Raw genomic sequence first — 13,402 nt, 5'->3', positions numbered from 1 at the left:
TGAAGAGAACCAGAAAATCAAGTCTAAATATGAGGACAAGGAGAAAAAAATGATCCAAAGCTTCAGGCACTGCCTGTGGCTGGAGGGGATGTTTTGACCAAGGTCATGGTCAAAACAAGGTTATTTGCATGACTGTTTGTGCTAATATTATTTAGAACGTGATAATTTAACATTTCAGAGGTTGCCTGTTATTATTCTGTCATGTGCTAGGAAAATCTTTAACCTGGACACAGATAAGGAGATTGTCTTGAACAACAAACAGAGTTTTATTGCTTAACGTGGTTAGTGCAAGGGTAAAAACAATGAAAGGACAGGTGAAACCCATAAGGACGGACCATAGAAGGGAACACTGCCAGGCTGCTGCTCAGCCTTTCTCCCCAAGAGAGGGCAGAAGGACCATCCTTAGAGACCAGCACCAACAGCTGAATCCCAGCTCTTATCTGCAGTCATCTCTTTTTTATTATTATTATTTGACAGATTCCCAGCAGCCTCGCTTGTTTGGAGAGACATCTCCAGGCATGGCTCCTCTACCTTCATTGTAACCATTCTTCTTGGCTTAATGCAAACATTGACTTGCTCTCTCCCATCAGCCTTCATCCATAAAGCATTAAGAACCTCACTCTGTTAACTGCCCTTTTTCCACCATCCATCAGGCAACCTGAGGACAACGGCTGTCCATCTGCAATCAGTGGGGGCTGACCCTACACCCATTGTGCTGAGCTGAAGGTAGTGGTGGTGATGTCCTTCTCCTTTTAACTCTTATCAAGGGGATGCAATAGCAAGGCATGTTCTTTGGAACCTTGCAAAGTTCAGAAAGCTACAAGCCAGTCAGCTTTACTCACCCTCTGGAAAGTTTACTGAGCAAATCCCCATGGAATCTGTTTCTAACCACACAGAGGAAAAGAAGGGAACAACTAGCAGTGATTTATTAAAGGCAGGTCAATGCAATTGCCTTCTACAATGACTGGTTCTATGGACAAGGGAAGAGCTGTGGACATTTCGTGCTCTAAGTTTAGCAAGGCCTCTGGTGTGGTGACCCTTAATGTCTTCAGACCTAAAGTGATGATACATGGACTGCACAGAAGATCTATAAAGCAGGTGGAAAATTCACTTGCCTGTCCAATTAAGAAGATAAGTGGAACAAAATCCAACTGATGGCCAGTCACCAAAGACTCTGGGTCCAATAGTGAGGGCAACACCATGCAATGTCTGCTGTAATAATCTGGATAATGGGACAGAATGCACTCACAGTGAATTTGTAGATTACACCAAATTGGTCAGGGAGAGCAGTCAATAAACTGGAGTTAGAGCAGTGGTGTTTCTGGGAGGGTGAAGATCCTCTCCATTTGACTCTTGTGAAAGGGTACCTGAATGTTATGTCCAGCTGAAGACTTCTCACTATAGGGAAGGTATTAATACACTGGAGCAAGTCCAGCTGAGGACTACCAAGACCAATGGGAATTGGAGCACGGAATGGGAGAGGTTAAGGGAACTGGATTTGTTCAGCCTGGCAAAGAGAAGACTGTTACTGCTATCTGAAAATACCAGCTGGCCTGATGGGGAGAAGACAGAGCCAGACTCCACTCAGCCAGGAGTAGGTTAAGAGGCAATAGGCACAAACTGGAAGATCGAAATTTCAACTCAATTAAAGAAACGTGTTTTTTTGCCATGAAAATAGTCAAATACTGGAACAAGGACCCAAAAGGATTTCTACCTTTCAACTCATACTCAACTGGAGAAGGTCTGGACCTGCTTTGGCCAGGAGATTGGAGTAGAGAAGGGACTATTTGTGGTCTTCTTTAGCCTGCACAATTTTGTGGTTCTTGATCTCATGTATCAGTGTCTGCGATACTGCATTAGTGGAGAAGTGGCAAGTGCTAATATTGAGTGGTTTGAATCTGTCACACGCAAAGGTATATGGTCTCAGGATTTTGTGCCAAAACATCAACTTTTGAGGTACAGAAATAGAAAAATTAGACCAACTTCTAGGCCTGTGATTGTCAGCCTTCCCACACTCATTAGCTCTCTCAAGTGTTTTTTTCTTGTTATATTTATTACATTAACTAAACTCCCTTTAGTTATAAGACCTGACATGAGCTCACTGCTAAAGACAGGACAGACCTTGTTATAATGGCACAATTTTAATGCATGCAAAAGTGTAACAAGCACATTTGCAGCTTTTATTTACTTTCCAACTTTAGTCTCTGTCTTTTGATATAACTTCAGTCAAGGAGGAATGATTCCCCTTCTGCTCTCCAGTAGCAAATAGCTACTTAGAGTCTCTTTAACATGGAATTTTGAGCAGATTTCCCACAAAGGAGAGGATAAGATTTCCCTCTTGTGGCTAAACATGAGAAAGGTAGGCTGGAAAAAAATGTAATAATACAAGTCTGTAAATTTTACTGCTGACCTTATTATAGCCATTGCTTTTTCCTTCATCTTCTCATCCCTCCTGAAATAAATAATAAAAAAAATCAACATAAAAGTAGCTCCATCTGAAGGATATTCTCACTCCTTAGCCCTACATATGTACTTGCCTGGCAGTCCTATAACTTTTAACACACTTTACTATCATATTTAGTGAATTGTGGATCTGAGCCTTTAGATCGGCTCTAATTGCTCGTGTTCACAGCACGTGGACAACAAGGACCAACATGTTCAACTGGGACACCAGATGGACATGAGTCAAAAAGGTCACTGCGTGGTACAAATGGCAGTCACAGCTGGGGATATGAAGAATAATGGCCTGCAGAGCACATGGATTAACCTTTACATTCATTAGGAGATGTGATCCAGCTAGAATGACTCCAGCAAGAATCAAATGTCCTTGGAGAAATGCAGACACAATGAGGGTGAGGATGAAAGCAGCTCTTGCATTTGTAGGATGTTAATAAAAAGAAGCTGGCCTAATCTCTGTTTCTGTGCTGAACAGAACTGGAAATAGTGGGTGTGAACTCCAGCAAAGGGATAGAATCATAGAATCATGAAGGCTGGAAAAGACCTCTAAGATCATCAAGTCCAACAGTCGACCCACACAAACCGTGCCCACTCATGGAATCATTAAGATTGAAAAGTTCTCCAAGATCATCCAGTCCAGCCATCAACCCACCATCATCATTAATGATGAATAAATGAGAAAAGCTTTTACATAGCAGATATAGTGAACCTTTGGGTTTTCTGTGGAAGTTGTGAACTTCCCTTTCTTGTAGGGATTTAAGAATAAGTCAGACACATACTTGTCTCAAATGGTTCAGAAAGAGTTGCTTCTGCTTTGGAAGACAGATGTAGATCTGTAGCTCACTGTAAATCTGTGCAGATCAATAGTTGGGTGAACTATTCTGGTTTCATACAGGCATATCCTTCTTGAAGACAGCATGCATCCTGGTAACCCTTGCATTTCTCTATTTCTCCCCTTTCATTCCTAATGCAGTAGATCAAGTTATAAGATACACTGATAGAACTGCATATTTCTGAAGAGATCTCCAAAGTCATACCAGTGGATTTAAGAGTCTGGTTATCTGGTTCCATGCTGATGTTTAACCTCCTGTAAACATCCCTCCCTTAAGCTTTAGGAAGCTTTAGATGGCCTTTAAAGGTCTCTCCCAACTCCAGCCATTCTGTGATCCTGTGATATTGCCTGACTGGGTGCAGCAAGCAGCCTTTGCCCACCTCACCCCATAAAGCTTCACATAAATGAGAATGTGTTGCTGTGCAGCTCTGGGTGGCTGCTTGCCAGTTTTGAGCTTCGAGAGATCAGCCAGCCTCAGGAAACAGGATCTGTAATTACCTCTACTTTACACTGAGAAAACATTATTCATGCCATAAATTCATGCTTGTATCTCTTGGATTTTATTTAATTCCAAGAATGCTGATGCTTAACAAACAGAGACTGGCTTCACTTGTGTTTAAGCACTAATCTGGCCAGTTTCTCTTCAAATCCAGCTATCTTCTGACATCCTGTACTCACAAATATCACATGCCAGATGCTTCCTTAATGAAACCCTGGTCCCTAACTGATTTAACTGCTGTTTATGTAAGATCATCCCCTCTTATCCTCTTATCCATCTTTTTTCCCCGCGTTTATTCCTCTCCAAACCACCAAACATCCTACAGTAAGTGTAATGAGATCCCAATATTCTCTTCCTTTGCATCCCATAACATGTCCCATACCTTAATTAGAAAAAGAAGGGGAAATTTTACCCAGTAGTTACTTTCTCTCTCTCAAGGTAGTCATTAGCTCATTCTCTTTACCAAGTCACCAGTTGTGGAGGGGATGCATACAATGAAGCATCATCTGTTGAAGTCATCATGTGTTCATCTCACATTTTTATAAAACCAACTTTCTTATACTGTCGTTCCATTTTTTCCTATGTTTGCTGCAAAATGCTACCACATTGAGTCAAATGTGTGAAAAAAGAAATGAATGGCTTTCTGCAGAGTTTGGGTTGGTCTGCCAATCATTTCACCTTCACAGTGACTTGGGGGTACATTTGCAGTCTTCCAAATAAGCATTCTTGGATGAAGTAAAACCAACATCCTGTCATATGCAAAGACTGTAAAAAGCAAGGAATGCAGCCTGGAAGGTGTGGCATACACAGAGTTTCAACAAAATGTTATTTGAAAGTCAAGGTCAGATTTATAAGCTTCTATATAAAAAGTCACATTCAGTATTCTCATTCAGTTTTTGTGGTTACAAAGAGATTGACAGACAAGTCCACGAAGGATACAACTCAAAGCTGAATCCTTGACAAGGCAAGACAATACATACATTGTTTCTTGAGCAAAACCAGCTCTATCATGACTAAATAACAGATAAAACATGGGATAAACCCTATTCAGGGCTGGAGGGCTAATTAAAACTAGAGGAAACTGGGTGTGCAGCTACCTCAGTGAATATCAGCCATGTATTCTGCTGGAGATAATCATTTACAGTTACACTGCATACCAACTTTCATGCAGGTGCAATGAATGAGGAAATCAGTTAGCTGCCACTGTTTAACACTGACATCATCTCCTCTACAAAGCTCCTTGTCTACCTAAATGTGCAGAAACTTCATCCCTCTAAGTCTTCAATGGGGTCAACTTTTTCTGGAATTACAAATGGGACCCTAAGTTTAAAAATGACTGATGTGTATAAATGGACAGTGAGAGACAGTAAGAACGTGTCTTCAGGAAGTCAGGCCAAAAAGATGGCATTTTATTAAACTACCAAGTTCTATTGAGTCTCTTTCCTTGATATCTATTCCCTTCTGCAGTGTCAAATGTTTTACTTGATCTGCAAGTATGTGCCTGAATACCTCTATTTGTTAAGGGAGAGGTAGCACCTGTGTCCATGGCTGACCAAAGTGTTGGGCTGCAGCACTCCATTGGCTCCTTCCAAACTTCCCCAGGTGGTAAGCATCCCTACATAAATCCCATCAGAACTAAATGAAAAAGCATGGTCTCTTTTCCAGGCACAAGAAGGACAAGAAAATCATCAAGAGTAGACAGCCTGGATTAACCTAACAAGTTTGACCAACTTGATGAGCTTCTGTAATGAACTATCCAGCTTGTTGGATGAAGAGGAAGCAGAGTTCATTGTCTTCTTGGATTTCAGTAAGGTGTATTTTCTTCTCCAGAAGATCCTCCTATAGGAACTGTTGGTGTATGGACTGGAAGAGGATGAAAACTGCCTGAATGGCCGGTCCCAGATGTCAGTGGATAAGTCTAGATGGAGAATGAATGAGTTGACCTTGAGATCAACCCATGCACTACCTGGGTTGGGGTTGGACATCCATCACTAGACATCTACAGAAATCAGTTGCCTGGGCAAAAGGAACTGAAACAAAGTCAAACATGGATGCCTACACACGAAGATACACCAAGCTGCAGTCTGGACATTATTTAAAGGAGGTGAATGCCAAAAGGAGTGCCTGGAATCGGTCCATCTCCTCATCCACAGGAACAGGGAAGATGAAAAGATGCTGAGCTGATCAAATTATATCTCAATATAGATGGGTATATCTCTATAAAGATAGAAAACAAATGAACAAACAAAAAATTGTTTGGATCATCAAATCTGATTCCAGTGTCTGGAAATAAAATATCCCAGCAAGAAGACAAGTGTGCTGAATGTGTTTCTCAGATTTCTGAAGAATAAAATCACATGAAAAAAACTAGATAAGCTACAGAAAAGAGCTAGGACTATTTCTATCAAGATCTCAGACTGTAGTGGTATTTTTTTTTTCCTGCAAATTCATGGCATACAAAATATTTAATGTAAATTCTCTTTTTCTATGTATGTAATTGGTTTTATAGACTTTTTATTGCCCATAAACTAAACCACGTCATCACTGGTGCTCTATTTCACCTTTGTTAAAATATTACCCAAAGGACAGCCACACCTTTGTGTGTTCAGTTTTTGCTGAACACTCATTTTGGGTCCTTTCATTCACATGATTGCTAGGAGTGAGAACACAGCCTAGATTATCCCTACGCCAATATGACCAAAATTGCTTGAAATTGTTTCACATCTTGCCAAGCATAAGTACTTGACATTGAAATGTCCTTTACTCAGCAAAAATTTCATTTTGAAACAGGAAAAAAAAAAATATAGAACGACACATGTCACAAATTCACCCATATTAAACAAAAAGATTTAAGAAATTCTTTGCCTTCAAATTTTTGAGTAATTTGGAATTAAGGAAATGCTTTTACCAGAAAGATAACATTTTCTCTTTCATTTCCCTCAAATTTTGCCTGGATTTGATAAAAATAAAGACTTCAGGGGAGAAAATCAAAGACTTTCTGAAATGTAGGAAGAACAAGTGCAAACATGGACAAGATAGCGTCCATGGGGGGAAGGTGATGAAAAAGGGAACAGACAGACAGAAAATGTCACGAGAGAATGGATACAGGAATCAGACTGGAGGCTAAAGTGTTTGGGAACTGGGAATCGAATGATGGGGTTATATTTTGAATAGGATCTAAGATGTTCAGATAAGAACACTGGCAGTTAGAACTAGAGGAAAGACAAAAACAATGGAAAATATGTAGAAAGTCTAAGCTGGGAAGGGAAGGGAAGGGAAGGGAAGGGAAGGGAAGGGAAGGGAAGGGAAGGGAAGGGAAGGGAAGGGAAGGGAAGGGAAGGGAAGGGAAGGGAAGGGAAGGGAAGGGAAGGGAAGGGAAGGGAAGGGAAGGGAAGGGAAGGGAAGGGAAGGGAAGGGAGAGGGAAGGAGGGAGGGGAGGGGAGGGGAGGGGAGGGGAGGGGAGGGAGGGGAGGGGAGGGGAGGGGAGGGAGGGAGGGAGGGAAGGGAAGGGAAGGGAAGGGAAGGGAAGGGAAGGGAAGGGAAGGGAAGGGAAGGGAAGGGAAGGGAAGGAAGGGAAGGGAAGGGAAGGGAAGGGAAGGGAAGGGAAGGGAAGGGAAGGGAAGGGAAGGGAAGGGAAGGGAAGGGAAGGGAAGGGAGGAAATCAGAAGAACAACCTATTCTCAGAATTTTGAGTTTGTGCAAGATTAGGAGGAGAAGTGAGAAAGCAAATCACATTAGCACTAAGAGAGTCTAGGGGCAGAAATTAAAGGAAATGAGTAAAGAAAGCTGAGACGAGCACATTGCTGAATCAGAAGGGAAGGATACAGGGGACAACAAAATGAACAACCAGTGAATTTTAGGAATGGAGGAAAACAGAATGGAGTGTCTGGAGAATGATGCAGAAAATTGGAAGAGTCAAGATAAGTGATGAGGAAGGTATTAGAAAACTAGGTCATGTTTTGGGAAAACCAACACTAAAGTCTTTACATACCATAACAGTAAGAAAAGGGAAAATCCCAGGGTAATAAAGATTCCTGACTATTGCAGGGTCACAGGTGGACATCATAATGCTGAATTACAGAGTAATAAAATGACAAAGGACGTCAGAGCCAGTGAGTATAAAGTGATGAACATAGGGAAGAGCAATCATCCAGCAAGTCTCTGAAGCAACCCGTGCTTTAAGACAACACTGGAATTATGTCGTTTACTGAATGTCATCTCAGTGCTCAAAGGCTGGGAAAAAAAATCAGTGTGATAGAAATTACTACTAAAGGAGTGGAGGACTCAGAAATAACGTAATTGTACCACTGCATAAATTTCATAGAATTACAGAATCATAGAATGGCCTGGGTTGAAAAGGACCACAATGATCATCTGGTTCCAACCCCCTGCTGTGTGCAAGGTCACCAACCAGCAGCCGAGGCTGCCCAGAGCCACATCCAGCCTGGCCTTGAATGCCTGCAGGGATGGGGCATCCACAACCTCCTTGGGCAACCTGTTCCAGTGTGAAATTTAGAGAACACTACATTTTAATTTGCACTGCATCAAAAGAAGAACCAAGACAACAACCTGGCAACATTTTACATGGCTGCAGATTGCCAGCTCCCCCCTGACCAGTCCTTGGAACCACCAGGTTCAGTCATCTGTTCAAGTCATGACCCCAGGTATTTAGTTCTTGCTTAGCTAGCACATAACGTGTCACACGTGTTAGCACTCATGTAAGTTTGTGGACTGAATACCCATGAATACAACTGCTTTACAAGCAGAATCAAATACACTATTTTGGTTGGCCTTAAAGTACTCAAGCAGTTGGATTACATGATTTTGTAGGTCCCTTCCAACTGAACTATACTATTCTACCTGTCTCCTCTCCTCTCCTGTCCTCTCCTGTCCTCTCCTGTCCTGTCCTGTCCTGTCCTCTCCTCCCCTCCCCTCTCATCCCCTCCCGTCCCCTCCCTTCCCTTCCTCTCCTCTCCTCTCCTCTCCTCTCCTCTCCTCTCCTCTCCTCTCCTCTCCTCTCCTCTCCTCTCCTCTCCTCTCCTCTCCTCTCCTCTCCTCTCCTCTCCTCTCCTCTCCTCTTCCATCCCATCCCATCCCATCCCATCCCTGTCCCTGTCCCTGTCCCTATCCCTATCCCTATACATCCCTATCCCTATCCCTATCCCTATCCCTATACATCCCTATCCCTATCCCTATCCCTATCCCTATCCCTATCCCTATCCCTATCCCTATCCCTATCCCTATCCCTATCCTATCCCCATCCCATTCTTTCTAATCACATCTCTGTCATGAATGAGAAAATCAGAGGCTAGTGTACTAGGACATGTATTGTGTATTAATCCCTTTTTCTGATTCCAAATTGCCTCTTGTTCTCCAGGCCATTCCTTTTGGTAGCTAGGCTGTACTTTGACTACATGTGACCTTCACCAACTCTCTTTTTGGTAATTTAAAACAATTTGACGGCAGAATCTTCAAACGTATCTAAGGCCAAATCTCTGTGTGAAGTACAATCTCTCTGTGATCTCTACATGAAGTTTAGAAGACCTCATTGCTATAGAAAAGCCATCCCTGTCCAGCAGATCTCAGAAGTTCTGGATGACCACTTTGGAGATCTTGACAACCCAGCAGATGAGGATGGACCCTGCTGCCTCTCACTCTTCCCTTTTGCTAGGAGCTATACAAGAACTAAAAGAAGGTTCCCAAATCTTACATTTATGGAAGAATCTCCGATCCAAGAACCAAGAAAGGCGTGTCCAGGCTGTCTTCAAATGAAAAACAGAGGGCTTTGGTGTCTGGATTCTGGTGAGAAATGAAGTCACCACAGTCACTAAAACCCTTGAAATATTCATCCCATGTTCTATCTATGGGTTTTGATCCTTAAGCTCCTTTCAATTGTCAATACCTTGAATTTGTCTCAAGCTCTCATTAATATAATAAGCAATAGGAAATTTTCAGGAACCAGCAGAAGAGCAGAAAGTTCCTATTTACTTTTTTTTTAAACTGTGAAATCTGCATCACCCATTGGGCTGTTCAAACAGCTCAAACACAATTGGGTAGAATGTGTTCTAATGAAAAATATGTATATTTCCATTGCTTGATGTGGACACTGTCTGTTATGCTTACCACAAATACTTATAGATTATCCCAAATAGTACAAAAAAAGGTGTCACAAAAAATGTATTATCATGTTGCCTATTTCCTGTCTGAGGCACAGGAAAATTCTGATGCAAACAAAACCCAAAGCTTTGTGGTATTCACTTTGATTTGGCTTGCATGGAAATTCAGTGGTGACAGCTAGCAAAATCTGGAGATTGTTGCAGTCCTACCCTGTCCAGAATGCCTGCTGGTGGTGTATTTCAACAGTATGACATCTATTTGTCATCAACAACACAATGGAATGCATATTAAATAAGAGAATGTGCCCAAAAAGGAAAAAGGACAAAGAATGTCTGTGCTCAGTGACAATTATTAAAATAGTATTGCATCAATATTCATGTTATGTTCTTCTCTAAGTCCAGTCTGCAGTATGTTGTGCATACTTATTACAGCAATGTATAAATATGATGCTTTTCTTTAACAAAAGCCCCGGGCCAAGAGTTGATTGAAGACAAGGGGAGAAAGATATCAACATCAGGCTGACATCTACACTATCATTAGTGATTAAATATTAATAGAAAATGCCTGCAGACGATCCATTCTTTCAAACAGAAGAGCCTGGAGATGTCAGATGTAGTCACACTGGACTGCACTGAGGAGATACATTCCGACAACTTGATTCCTCAGCTGCAAGGGGTGATTAAATGGTCCTGTAAGGAATAGGCTGATCTCCACAATTTGTCCAGAATGATAGCTGTTACTGAACAAAGAGAGGAAGATGGAGAAGGGCTCACACTCCTATTATCTTAGCAGTATGCATGCGTGGGGAAGAAATCTGCAGGAACAAATCCAAGCTGTATTTATCAGCTGCAGACTTTGAAATCCACTCCTTAGTCTCCTGTGACCTTCTGGCCTTGAATAAAAAGCCTGTACAAAAGTTAACATACAATATCACACTCTTATTATGCTTAGGTAATAAAAGCATAATTGCTTATTGAATTTCAAAATGCTTCAATTCAGCTGACTTTACTAGATTTCAGAATCACAGAATCATTAAGGCTGGGATTTACAAGCTCAGTCCCAACCCACCACCACCATGACCACGTCCCTCAGTGCCACATCTCCACAGCTCTTGAGCACCTCCAGGGATGGTGACTCCACCATCTCTCTGGGCAGCATGCCCCAAAGCATCACCATTCCTTCTGAGAAGAAATTGTCTCTAATATCCAATCTGAACCTCCCTTGGCACAATTTAATGCCAGAAAAGGGTTTCCTTCATGTGTCATATTCCCTTCCCTGAGGAGATGATATTTTATTGCTGTAATTTGAGCATTCTAATAAGGAACATTTCAATAAGTCACTCATTCATCTGGAAAAAAAAGGAGATGAAGACAGTTCTCAGTTCTCACTGTGAAGGGATTTTAGATTGAGATAGCTTCTACATGACTGCATGTGTTTAATTCGCTCACCTGTCGCTCTAGGCTAGACAGAAGCAAATCATTAAATAATTTAAATCATTACAATCACAAACTTAACTACAATTGTTAAGAATGGATCCCTCCAAGATCACATCTGTCCATCCCCAGTGCTTGGAGATTATGACTTGGGAAGTTCACAGAATCACAGAGTCATCAAGGTTGAAAAAGATCTCTAGGATCACCAAGCCCAAATGCAGTTCTGGGGCATCTCCCGTGCTGCCCAGGTCAGCAGCAATGGGCAATTTCATATTCTATGTTTTTACTGTCCCTTAGGTATTAGGTACTTCATTACAGATTTGTTGCCATATGCAGAATACACTGTCCACCATGCAAAACTCTTGCATTATATCCTTGCACATTGCTGATTGTGGTTATGAAGCTTTGGTTTGACTCCTTATTTGGGTTCCCAATTTCAGGATCTCACATAATGGAGCCAAAAATGTTTTCTTGGGAAGGACATTCAAACTGCATAATACCCCTGTTCTCCCCTTCTAACTTAACTTCCCGGCTTAAGCTGGGATAAAGTTAGCTTTCTTTGTAGTGGATGGTATGATGTTGTTGGATTTAGGAGAAAAGCAATGTTGATAACACACCAATGTCTTAGTTGTCGCAGAACAACATAATCAAGGACATTTCAGCTTCTTGAATTGTCCTGCCAGTGAGAAGGCTGGTGGGGACACAAGAAGCTGGGAGGGGACAGAATAGCAGGGTGTTGAAATTCGATGATCATTGTGGTCCTTTTCAACCCAGGGCATTCTATGATTCTATGATTTTCCATACCATAAGAGATCATGCAGAACTGCAAAACTGGGAAGAGATGGACAAGGAACACAGGTGAGCAGGTGATGAGTAATTGCATTGTGCACCACTTGTTTTTAAATATATATGTGTGTATATATATATATTTATCATTATAATTATTTTCCCTTCATTTTCTATCATAGTAAATTGGCTTTATCTCAGCCTACAAACTTTACCATTCCTTTCCCAGTCGAAGAGGGGAGTGAACTAATGACTGAGTAGTGCTTAGCTGCCTGCTGGGTTAAACAACAAAAACTGCCCTCAGAGGCTGTTTGGTAAGCATATGGCTCAGCAGATGACCTATGTCACAGCCCTCCTGATTCATTAGGTTCCCATTTTCAGCAATAGGGTCCAAAAGTATTTGGACTGTAACTCCTTTCAGCATTAAACATAGTTCCATAACCCCAAGCCTGAATGAGTACTTGAAATAATGAACACACAATAAGTATTTGCAAAACCAGAGGAAGCATATGGTGAATCACATCTTAACCTGTGAGGTTCCGTTTGAAAAGCACTAATTGGAAACAAAAGTACTCCACTTCTCACAGCCAAATGAAAGACAGAAGTAATCTGACAGAAAATTGACTGTGTCATGACAATGTAAATCATTATTTTTAACTTCAGATAAAGAACATCTGTTTATTACTCATTACGAAGAAAACTCAATCAATGGGACATGATATTATTTGTAATTTTTATCACATTGTAAATAGGAGGCAGGAAATGAAAGGACAGTGTAGTCCATAAATGATAACAGGTGGCAGTCCTGACCGCCAAAGAAAATGAGGCATTATAAAGCTCAGTTTATCTTGCCTGTTAGGAAAACAGAGGACCATTTATCAGAAGAAAAGGAAGAATTTACAAGACCTCAGAGGTGTTTCTGACTCACTGTAATAATCAGAGCCTGCTACGTGTCACACAGTTCTCTTCTGAACTCTTTAATACAGCCAAAGTAAATAGCTGCATGAATGACCCTCTGAGAAGGAAATGATAGGAATATACATGACACGGTGACACTGGATACATAGGAACCAGCCAAACAAATGAAGACTTTTATGAATCTCTGTGAGCCATCTAAGTAACTTGAATGCTGATGCACCAGCTCTCCAGTTTGCAATGTAGCATTGTGTGTCGTTGGCCTTGAAGAGGTTTCAGTAGTCTGATAACTAAAAGTCAAAGTCTGATCTAATTTTCTCGAGACACTCACTTTTGTAATCCTCACTAAGCTAAGAATTGGCT

Source organism: Meleagris gallopavo, chromosome 23 (genome assembly GCF_905368555.1).
Source record: "Meleagris gallopavo chromosome 23, MGAL_WU_HG_1.1, whole genome shotgun sequence".
In the NCBI taxonomy this organism is placed as follows: Eukaryota; Metazoa; Chordata; class Aves; order Galliformes; family Phasianidae; genus Meleagris; species Meleagris gallopavo.
Note: the sequence above shows the minus strand (reverse complement) of the source record.